At 38.3% G+C, this 12,423-nt stretch overlaps 1 non-coding gene across 1 annotated transcript; it reads left to right on the plus strand.

The window, feature by feature from the left end:
- The first annotated feature begins 2,524 nt into the window (after nucleotides 1–2,524).
- LOC150069088 (U1 spliceosomal RNA) lies at nucleotides 2,525–2,682 on the plus strand. The gene has a single exon (XR_016538606.1). It is a non-coding gene; the product is annotated as a U1 spliceosomal RNA (small nuclear RNA).
- Nucleotides 2,683–12,423: the final 9,741 nt, after the last annotated feature.

The following is a 12,423-nucleotide window of genomic DNA, read 5'->3' on the forward strand; positions in this document are numbered from 1 at the left end:
ATAGCTATAAAAATCGTTCTGGGCCCGGGGAGTTTTGGCCTAGTGGTAGAGTGATTGCTTAGTATGCACGAAGACCCGAGTTTGATTCCTCGTACCACATACATAGATGAAAGCTGGAAGTCATGCTGTGGCTCAAGAGGTAGAGCTCTAGCCTTGAGAAAGCCCAAGAATAGTGCTCAGGCCCGGAGTTCAAACCCCAGGGCTGGCAAAAAAATCATTCTGGAGGACATGTAGAGCATCTGAATAGGGAACAGGACAATGGCAGTATCGAGGGATGAGTGCTTTTATTCTCAGGAGATGAAGTCTGAGGTTTTTATAAGCAAGGTGTTATTGTCAACAACTGATTATGAAATGATAGAGGAAAAATCTATTTGTCCAAAGAGAAAAAGAGGAAGCTTAAAAATTTATCACAAGAGGTTAAAATGTTGGATCTCATTAACGGGCATAATGGTGACATTGTTCTTTTAGATCTGATGGGTGGCAGAAGAATCCTCAGCTTTCCTGTCAATCAGTGTGTCTACGCACTGCTTGCTTCCTGGGTGTGTGCTGCGGCCAGACAGTGTTAAGAGGTGGCATTCTTCATCCTTCCTCACATTTATGCCTCTGACTGCAATGTCCTTCCCTGCTTTCCTGATATTTCTTCTCTTTTTATTTCTGCTTTCTTGAGACATATTTCCAGTATATCACATTTAAGATCAGGCTTTCTTCATTTTTGACATAGCTTGTAAGTAAGAATTCCCTTTCTAATTTCTATTTTAGCTGAATTCTAGAAGTTTAGACTCATTTAGTTCAGTCAGTGCTAAATATATTCTTAGTTCAATTCTGATGTCAATGGATTCATAAATTATTTATGCATATTCTTTTAGTTTTAAATACATATTGGTTTTTAATTATCCTTGGTAATTAATTTCTAGTTTTGACTCGGATATCAGGGCCCATGGCTCATTTTTTTATGTTTGTTGAAATATGATTTGCAGAGGAGTAGATGGTCTATTTTTATAAATATTTCATGTGTACTTGAGAAATTACTGTTCTAACAATTGTAGATGCAAAGCTGTATGTATATATCTATTATAGTTCAAGTTTGATAATTGTGTTATTCACATATCCTATAGTCTTGCTGAGCTTTATGATTGGCTTGAATTAGTAAAGGGGAGGGAGGAGTGTTAAATCCCCCATTATCATTGCAGTTTTATCACGTCTTGTAATTTGGACTTTTTACTTATGTATCTGGACCATCTTTTCAGGTCTATGGGAGGTAATAGTTCAAGGTTGTTGATAAGAAAGAAAATTTGAGAAGCTGTCAATATGGAGGAGATCAACAACTAAATGCAAAGTTAGCTTCTGGTTATGATCTCATGAGACAGAAAAATAAAATTTTATAAATATTGTGAAATTTTCAATAAAGTAAAAACTTCAGGTAATAATGATATTAACTCATTAATTGTAGTGTATATGTCATTTCTACATCAGATAGTTAAAGAAGAAACTGGAGTCAGAATATACTGCATTATTATAGTAACATTTCTGTAAATCTGAAATAACTTAAAATTTAGAAACAGTTGAAATGAAAATTGTACAGAGCCACTGGATATTCCCAGAAGCCAATGCAAAGTCCTTACTGAAGAATTACAGTATTTTCCTAAAGTCCTGTAGAAGTTGATCTCAAACCTAGAATTACAAAACAGAAAGAAATAACTACTTGAGAAAAAAAGAAAGACAAGAAACAGCAGATTCAAGACTCAAGTATTTCAGAGAGTGGAAATCTCTGCTATACACTATGAGTAAAGAGTTTCTAAAATTATTAAAGGCATAGAAGCTAAAAATTTATACAAACTAGAAAGTCTAACAGTACTGAATATTATATATTGGTTTGGAAACAATTACTGAACAGGAACGGCAACAGGAATTCTATAAACATACACTTCAGTCATAGAAAATCTTTTTTTCTGTGATATAAAAATGCCATATATAAAAATCTTTAATACAAGTGGTCATAAGTAGTGTATACAGTCTGAAATATTAACTTCAGAAACAGAAAATACAAAATGTACAAAATAACAAGATCCAAAGTAGCCTCAAAATAATGCCAGAGAGCACCAGATTCTATATAACACTGGAAAAACTTTTCTTTCCTATTTTCTTTCTCCAACAGGGAGGGTTGAACAAAATTCTTTTTTCAGATTTACTTTAATTTTATTTATAAGAGTGACTCAGATGGGTTACAGTACCTTTACATAAGGAAGGTAACAAGTACATTTTCAGTGGAACATGGTGAATCCTTCCCTTGTTTTTTACCATTCCCCTCAACTCCTTCCATTCCAAGTTATAAAGTTCATTTCCAACAAAGCATCATGTGAGTATCGCTGTTGCATTGGTTCACTCTATGTCCTTTGTCTCACATTTTGTTATTCCCCTTTCATCCCCAAATCAGATAAATGTATATACAAGACACAGGCATCAAAATCCCAAGCAGTGAAAATGGGATAAACCAAAGGGGAAAACATGAAAGAATAAAGAAATAAAACTTACCTGGCAGGGGAGATACCATGATCATGAAGGTGGTTTTCCCAGGGTGAGGCTTATCCATTGCACTCTGGATGTGCTGACCCCTGCGATTTCCCCAAGTGTGGGAAACTCGACTGCATAATTTGTGGGGGACTGTGTTCACCTCTTCCCTGAAAAAAAAAGAAAAGAAATAACTTCACATAGAAGTTAAAAGAAAGAAAAAGAAGCAAAAAAAGAGAGAGAGAAAAGAAAACCATCGGTTGTTTTCCTATTTTGGAGTTCATTTCAATTAGCATCATCTCATATAGGCATAGGTACATAGCTACTGAGCTATTGTGATCTTCTGCTAGGACTATTCTAAACATATACTAATTATTATTACAAATGAAGGAAGCCATGTACCCTGTTTCTTTAGGTTTGGCTTACTTCATCTAATATGGATTTTTTCCATTTCCCTATGAATGGAGCAGTGCCATTCTTTCTGACGGAAGCACAGGATTCCTTTATGTATATATACCACATTTTTTTTTTGATTCATTCATCTACTGAGGGGCAGGAGTGAGATTGCTGCATCATAGAGGAGCTCTATGTTTAGTCTTCTGAGAAACCTCCATACTGATTTCCAGAGCGGTTGAGCCAGTTCACATTCCCACCAACAGTGTAGTGGCAAAGAACAAAATCATTGCTGAGTTGTTTAAGAAAGACTTTACACAAAATCACTGAAGTTTACTCGCATCTGAGTAAAGGATTTTGCACAGTCAAAACTCACAGTGTCTTTTTACTGCCCATTTCCCACTTGGAAAAGATCCATTAGGATCTCAGGACCATGTAAGCAGGAGACTATTTATCGGTGAATGCTATATTTCCAACGTAGTGTTCAAAGGCTAACTGTAGTTCTGCCTTATTCTGTAGTGTACAGGAATCTCATTTTTATGGTCTCTGGGGCTTGAAGGTGTCTGGCTACTTTGTAGGAAAAGAAACAACAATAGGTGAAGTCACAGTAACAGTGAATTCACTCCTCTCTCACACACATTGAGCTTCAGGATAAGACCAATGAAGGGAAGACAGAAGAATTAGAATACCCTTTCCTCAACAAAGGAAGGAAAAAACAAGGAGATGGGAGAAAACTTTGATATAAAGAAGTCTCCCTGGAGTCCTTTGCCAATTCAATTATTGTCTAGGCAGCTATGACTCAGTTATGTGCAATATATTAACTGCCTCAAGAATGACACTATTTTTCCTCCTTTCTCCAAAATGTAACTCACTCTCTTGGGAGCAAGTTAGTCATTATTGCTATAAAAAGGCAAAAAAAAATGTTGTGGTATGATTAAATTCAAATGCTCAGGACATCTCTCTCAACCCAAAGATCTTAGTTACAGAGAACATTACCATAGCACCCTCCACCAGTTTTCTTAAGTGGGAGAGAGCATTTTCATTTTCTTCCCCAAATAAAAGAATGATGTGTTGGGGTATGTTCAAAGAGAACAGAAAGTAAAAGAAATCAGAATTTCACTAATCTATTGGAAAGAATGTTATTGTACCATTTGTAAAGAAATGGAAAAACTTGGAAAAAATTTGTTAAGTGAAGTTGGGCTCAGAAAGACAAAATATTCCCTTCGGGCTCAGAAAGACAAAATATTCCCTCCGATGTGGAAGGTAGAAGTAGCCAAACCTCTAAGTAAACATGCTGAACAGTATGCAAGTGATGGTGATTGTATTCACTGAATATGCTTGATTCAAGGGAGAACTTCAATTGGGTAATTGCCAAGAAAGACAAAGTCAAAGCCCAACAAAATAAGCACTAGGAAACAAGGGTACTTACAAGAGGTGGTACCATGGTGTCAGGAGCACAAGGAGAGGAGTTGGCAAATGGAGAGGGAGAGAATGCAGTCAACAATACAATGTATATACTATAAAATTAAGAAAAGTCAGGGGAGGGGTGGGCCGGGAGGAGTAGCTAAGAATGTTAAAAGGGATGACACTAATCAAAATGCATTGTATTCATAACTGTGTTGTTAAATGGCAACGCCTTTGTACAATTACTTAAAGAAAAAAACAATCAATCAATCTAGTGCCAATAAGGAATACCAGGGAATGCACCCTAGCTTAGAGGCAATTCCAATTCCTCCCATTTCTATTCTCTCTACAAGTCCTCCAGCAAATCTAAGCTACAGAACCTTCGAAGTATTCATCAGTTCCATCTTTCACTCAGTTCTAAGTTTACTATCATAATTTTGGACCATGACAAATGCCTCCTAGTGCTTGCCCTGCTTGTTTCCTGGTTCCCTTCAATTTGTTCTTATCCGAACAGCAAGAACATAGTTAGCAGAAAAAAAATAAAGTGGAAAATAGAGTTACTCTTCTAATTTTCAACTGCTTCCTTTGCTTTGGAAATAAAATTAAAGCCCTCTCCAAGGCCTAACCTCCGGATCTAAATAGCTGATGGGCACAGGCATTGTTTTTTTGTTTGTTTGTTTGTTTCTGGTTGTGGGACTTGAATTCTGGGCCTGGACACTGTCCCCGAGCTTTTCAGCTCAAGGCTACTGCCCTACCCCTTGAGCCACAGAGCCACTTCCGGTTTTCTGGGGGTTAATTGGAGAAAAGTCATTAATGCCTGGACTGGCTTTGAACCCCAATCCTCGGATCTCAGCTTCTTAAGTAGCTAGGATTACAGGCATGAGCCACCGAGCCTGGCCAGGCATTGCTTTTTTCATGGCTCTCTTTGCTAAAGATGAAAGGTATTTTACCAGTAGAACTTACCACTACCTGAGTTTTAGAAGACTTACTGCCTACCCTCACCTGTCCTCTGTTAGAATAGCTGGACCATGGGGCCAGGAGTTTGGCCTAGTGGTTAAAGTGCTTGCCAAGCATGCATGAAGACCCGGTTCGATTCTTTGGTACCACATACATAGAAAAAAGCCGGAAGTGGTGCTGAGGCTCAAGTGGTAGAGCTCTAGCCTTGAGAAAGTCCAAGGACAGTGCCCAGGCCCTGAGCCCAAGCCCAGGACTAGCAAAAAAAAAAAAAAAGAATATCTGGACCATGAAATAAGGAGTCTTATCTGTCAATGACAAAGTCCAACATCTGGAATAATAATAATATGTTTTTCTTGTTACTTGTTTGGGGATTGTGTGTGTGTGTGTGTGTGTGTGTGTGTGTGTGTGTGTGTGTGTGTGTATTCCTTTACCAGTCCTAGAGCTTAATAACAGGGCCTGGTTGCTGTCCCTGAGCTTTTTTTGCTCAAGCTTTGCACTCTATCACTTGGGCAACAGCTCCACTTCTGGCTTTTTGATGTTTAATTGGAGAGAAGAGTCTTATGCTCTTTCCTGCCTGGTCTGAATTCATACCTTGATCCTTAGTAGCTAGGATTGCAGTTGTGAGCCACTGGCACCTGGCTTCATAAGTTTTTTGTAAGCTGATGAATAAAAAATTGGATAGATACTATTGTTTTAGGGACAAAGGCCAAATAAAAGACATATGTCGATCATTTGTTTATAAGAATAGAACAGAATAGAATTATTTAAAGAAGTCTTGTTTAAGTAAAATGATATCCCTTTAGAGCATTCTTTTACTTTTTAAACAACTATGTTTTTTCATTTATTTGTATTTTTAGTTAGCATATTTTTAGTTAGTAAATTTTTATTATTTTTAAGTGGTTACACAAACACATTTATATTCAGGGCTGAGGATGTGGTTTAGTAGAGTGTTTGCTTAGCATGCATGAAGCCCTGGGTTCAATTCGTCAGTACCACATAAACAGAAAAGTCCTGAAATGGTGATGTGGCTCAAGTGGTAGAGTGCTAGGCTTGAGAAAAAAAAAGAAGCTCATATGCACATAGCTTTTAAGCTAATGTGATCCTGTGCTAGTAAAATCCTAGATGCATGCAAATTGTTACATATGAGGGGAATATATGGAGCCCATGTTTCTTGGGGTCTGACTTATTTCACTTAATATGATTTTTTCCCAAGTCTTTCCATTTCCTTAGGAACTAAGTGAAATGAACTCCAGGATATGGAACAAGAGATTTATCTTCATGGTTGTTGTCTTTAATGAACTGTGTGAAATTATTTCTTTCTCATTTTTTCCCTTATGGTTTATCCCCTGGCATTTCTGTCATCTGACTTTGATACCTGGTGTATTGTGTGTACATTTATTTGTTTATTTGAATTAGGGAAGGGGGAAAACAAGATGATGAGACAAAGGACAAAGGGTGAACCAATGTAACAGTGATATTCACAAGAAAATATGTTGGAAATTAACTTTACAACTTAGAAGGGATGAGGGGAGGGAACATGGGAGAATAACCTGGGAAGGGGTAATAATGTTCACAAAGTAATTTACTCAGTACCTTGTGAATGTAACTGTAATCCATCTATCCATCACCCTGACAACAAAATTATTTTTAAAAAGAAGAGGAAGAAGAAGAAGAAGAAGAAGGAGGAGGAGGAGGAGGAGGAGGAGGAGGAGGAGGAGGAGGAGGAGGAGAAGGAGGAGGAGGAGGAGGAGAAGAAGAAGAAGAAGAAGAAGAAGAAGAAGAAGAAGAAGAAGAAGAAGAAGAAGAAGAAGAAGAGGAAGAAGAAGAAGAGGAAGAAGAAGAAGAAGAAGAAGAAGAAGAGGAAGAAGAAGAAGAAGAAGAAGAAGAAGAAGAAGAAGAAGAAGAAGAAGAAGAAGAAGAAGAAGAAGAAGAAGAGGCAGAGGCAGAGGCAGAGGCAGAGGCAGTACCAGCAGCTCAGGGACAGTACCCAGGTCCTGAGATCAAGCCCCAGGACTGGGAAAAAAAAAGACATTTTAATTCAACATGTAAGTTTATGAGTACAATACATTTTGAGCTATTTTACTTCAACACAACTTTAAAGATATTAAATGAAATGAAAAGGATTATTAGAGAAAGACAACTGGCTACCACCCAAATACATGACCTGTTTTCTTTGGATTATGGCTGGAAATTGGCTGCCAAACCAGGGACTACTTCACTTAATTCCCTCCTACTCACTACCACCCCCCACCACCAAATTTATGCTTCACTGTGTGCACTGTAATGAGTGCTGCTCAGTGAGATGTGAAGGGAAATGATGTGTGCAGCTGTAATCATTTTCCCTGTCTGAGAAGGCACAGACAGGACTGCAGGTGACATGCAGGATCATTTTGGTACTCATGTGTTAAAGATGTCAGATCTTCCATATGCCTCCATCTAAGAATGGCTTGTAGAGGAAAAGGATATATGTATATGTATATATATATATATATATACACATATGTGTGTGTGTGTGCTGAAGTTTTTATTCATTGATATTGTGACCTAAGTCAGAAATAATTTTCCATTACAACTGAGTCATTGTATAGATTAGGATCCCCATTGTTAGTAAGTTATATTATCTAGGTTTCAGATATTAAATATATCCTACGAGCAGGTCTGGTATCACTGAACTTCTTTTGTTTGGATACTGGTAGACTTACAGTGAGTACTTCAGAGGTAAACTGAGGAAGTTAGAAAAGAGGCACCGGTTTCCGGCTATAGAGCTTTGTGTGGAAGATGAAAAGGAAAGAGGATTCAAAGTTACAAATGATTTCAAACTGGCCATTATTCCTCTATAAAGACAAAGAAGGAACTTCCATTTCCAGATGGGAGAACAAAGTATATTTATAGTTAAGTTCACCCATTTAGATAACAACATCTCTGTAATTAGCGTAAGATCAGAGTTAAGTTTCAAAGGACAAAGAAATTATCTGTATCTTTCCCTTCCAGTCCTTTCATTCTCTACACAGTGAGGTTTCCTATCCCTTAGGTATTTTCTCAAAAATCATTTCTCCTGTCAAGCAGAAGATCTTCTGTCTAGTCGATTTAGTACATCATTTCTCTTAAACTAACCTTCCTCTTCCTCTTGAAAGGGATGGGGTCATGAAGGTTGCAGTTACGTAAGTCTGGAACCAAGTACATTTCTGTTTGAACAGTGTCACCTCTTTCCTCATGTTCTCCCATTTTTCCCTCCTGACCCTCTTGTTACTCCCTCCCAGCTTGTATACTTTTTCAAAACAGGGTCTAGTGAGTGTCACTGTGGAATTCGTTCACCCATGACCCCATCATTTCTGTCTTCCCCTTTTGTCTTGTGTGCACATTCATTGTTTTCTATTGGATACTGCATAGAACAGAATGGATTAAGCAATATCTGGATGATTCAATGCTTTACTGATCTAGAGGAACAAATCTCTAAGAATATAATAAAAAGGTCTTTGTGTGATATTTTGAGACCATTCCTTGATGAACTCTTAAAAGTAAAAGATCCTTACCTATATGAAAGATCTAATTCTGCCTGAAGAGAGAGTTCTAAAGGGAGGGTTATTGAGCCTTCCAGCTGTTGTGCAGCCACCCCCTGCCAGCCAAAGCTCATCCACAGTTTCTGCCTGAACAATCTCTCTTTGGAGATAATGGGAAAGCTTTGGCTCTCCTTTGCTGCAAGACGCTCACAAAGGGCAAATTCTGTGTAGCAACAAGCAAGTAATTTTCACAAGTGAATCTCTTGTGCCTCCCACGATATCAGTGTGAGTTTGCCCCATGGACAGCGTGCACCAGCAAGAAAATAAGCAAGCACGGGGTTCTTTTTACCCCCACTGAGGAAGCTCAGAGATTGTGTAGAAGTGTGCCTGTGGTGGGAGCAGCTCCAGGTCTGCCTCATTTTGCCATTCCTCAGAAAGTTTTGGGTCTTAGGGATTGTGCTGGCTTGTTCTCTCCTCCTGTAGAGCTCATTTCTTCCGGGAATCACACTTTAGGAGGAACCCTAACCAGAAATATGGAGTGGTGGCATGATGCAGTCAGTGTTCCTCATGGCTATCATTGAGTAAACTTTTAGGATGCTTTAGAGGAGGACTGAGCTGGGTCTGAGTGGCCACCATGGTGCAATATACCAACAATAGGTGGTAGAAATGAAAGGGCTAGATAGTTATCGAGGGGAAGAAGAAACAGACTGTTCCTAAAAACGGTATTCTTGCATGCTTAGGTTTGCTCATGCAGACCTGAAGGACCCCTCAGAGGATTCCTTGATTTGTTTTATTTTGTCTTATTATATTTTGCCAGTCCTGGGGCTTGAACTCAGGACCTTGGCACTGTCCTGAGCTTTTGTGCTCAGATCACCACTCTATCACTTGAGCCACAGCTCCATTTCTGGCTTTTTGTGGTTAGAGACAAGAGTCTCTCAGATTTTCCTGCCCAATCTTGCCTTGAACTGCAAATCTCAGCTCTCACTCTCCTGAGCAGCTAGAATTATACCCACTATAGCCTGTGCCTGGTTTGGATGCCTTCATTTTTCTGAGGTTAAAAATTGCTCTTTTCTTCTACCTCTTTTAAAATATCTCTGCCATTCATTTCCCCCAGTGTTCTAGAAATCTCAACATATTTCCCATTCTTGCTGAAAATATGTCCCTGAACTCCAGGTTCTGAAATGAATTTATTTTCCATCTCCATTCTGAGACTTTTTTCTCCTGTATCCCATGATACCTTACCCCCAGCTCTCTCCCCCTTCCTCCCCTGATTTTGATACTTTCTTTAAAAAAAAAAAAGAAAAAAGGAAAACAAAAGAATCTCCTAATAACTAACTTTTCTGAATTCTTGCACATGTGGAAATATTCATGTGTCCTTACCTTTGACTGGTGGATTAGGTGGTATGACAGATACTGCTAAATCTCCCTGCATCTCTAGTTTCAGCTAGGAAGGTTTTTCTCCACTGGAATCTGTATTTCCCAGCATGCTCTGCAGCTTACAGTGACCATAAAACTAGGCCATGGCAGGACTATGAAGATTCTATGTGTGAATTACACTATGTGTGATTCTATATTAATCCTTCGAAGAAACTTCCTTCTCATGCCCCAGGATTCTAAAGCTTGGACAGGTGATGAGGAGGAGAAGAAGGAGAAGAATGATGTAGGATGTAGTGGTGATATGCGCTAAGATGGCCTCTAGGAGAGAGCAGAGGAATGAGGTCGGGAGACTTGGTCCCCCAACATCTTGTAAATCTTGTCTGTCTTTCTGTCCTTTACCTACACTGCAACTGAAGGGAGAAGGTCTTACCTTCTCACTGAAAGGGTAAAGTACCATTAGAGTCAGAAAGAGTTTTTGAAAACTAGAATGTTATATCTTATAACTTCCAATATTGTTCTAGGACCAAAGTCTGTATATAAACCAGATTTCTTCATTTAGGGATTTTTCAGTTTCCTTGACATTTAAGAAAATTCCATGAGTGTGTGCTCTGCCAGGGTCTTTCAATTCACTGAGCAGAATACTTTCTTGGTGGCTTTTAGTCTGAAAACATACAACTTCAACTTCATCAATAATATTTATCATTATTTCTTCTCCTTCCTGAAATCCTCTCCCAAGTACTGAGATTGCATATTCCTCAACTTTTTCTGTTAACTTACTTCTTTATTTCCTAATGTTTCATCTTTGGGTTACATTTCTGATGTTATTTTTATTTTATCTTCTGATTTTCTTTTACTGGGATTTTATCTTTTTATGTCTCTCATTCTCATTTTAAATCCTTAAATCTCAAGGAATGTTAATTTTAAGCAATAATATTAAACTTTTCTTCTGCTTCTGTTATGTTGCTGCATTCTATAAATTAGTTTTAAATTTTATTTGTTCTGATCTTTCTTATTCATTTTTGAAGACTTATCAGATGTCTGGTGATTTTGGTGACTTAAGGGGTCATTCTCTGTCCTGTGCATTTTTTAGGCATCAATCTGGCCTTTGCTTTGGGAAAGCTCCAGTGTAATATTCACAGGACTTTCTTCTGAATTCTTCCAATATTCCTAATTAAAAGAATTCTTCCAGGAAGTAAACATTCTTCCTGGAAGCTGGAGTCCCAGTCACTGGTTTTCAAGAAGAAAGCTGAGAAAAATGAGATATAAATCTGTTGGCTCATTTCAAAGCGTTTTCATCCCCTTTTCTTGGATGGTACAGCTCACAGCAATCTGGCATTGTGTTTGGTGTCCCCAACAGAGAAATTAAATAATTCTGTTTCTTGAAGGGCACAACATCAGGTCTCTAGTGATGTAGATCTAATTAGCTTTCTGGTGTTCCGGGGCCCAGAAAAGAGCTTGAGTATCAACAACTGTCTTGCAAGTGTTTGCTTCCCATTCTTTCCCCACTTTCTCAGTCCAGGCTATGATTCCTAGAGGTTTCATAGTTCAGTTTGGCCCCTTTCTCACTGTCCATTCTGCTAAATTGTCACGGTATTTGCCCTTATTTACTGTTTGTTCAAGTATCTTGACATGTCTAAACTTATTCACACTCTGAACTTCTTCATGCTCCTTGTGCTTGGGACAAGGTCACATCGGTGATGAAACTATCACTTTTAAAGGACATTGAGACCACTTGTGAAGGCCAGGCTTGAAACTCTAATTGCCTTCGAGGGCCTTGTTTCAGGCTTTTGACGGTGTCTACATTTTCCAGTACAGGATGTTTTCACAGTGTTCCTGAGTGGAAAGCTGAAAACAGCGCTGTGAAAAGTCTGCAAAATCAGAAGCCTCAAGAATCCTTTGCCTAAAAGTGGCCTCAGTGGAGAAGCAAAGAAAATTAGAAACATCTGTTGGAATGCAGAACACCAGTTGTTAACAAAAAAATAAATAAATAAAATAAAAGTCCTCCAAAGTATGAAAAATCATCTCAAAGTGTTTGTAAACATCATATTGTCCTCTAGATGCAGGAGTTCTGTGTGTTTACTTGTTCTTATGTTCTCAAGGAGTCACAGGAGAGATTCCTTTCCTGTGTTTTCTGATTCCATTTTTAAAGTGTAATCCAAGATAAAGTGGCTACTTCTCAAGGAGGCACCAGTCATAGCCAGAAAAACTATCGCGAGGAACAGACTCATTCTCAAGACACACATTTCTATTATTCAAACTCACAAAGGCTCCAAAGATAAATGTG

Source organism: Megascapheus bottae, chromosome 1, assembly GCF_031878675.1.
Source record: "Megascapheus bottae isolate mThoBot1 chromosome 1, mThoBot2.hap1, whole genome shotgun sequence".
Classification (NCBI taxonomy): domain Eukaryota; kingdom Metazoa; phylum Chordata; class Mammalia; order Rodentia; family Geomyidae; genus Megascapheus; species Megascapheus bottae.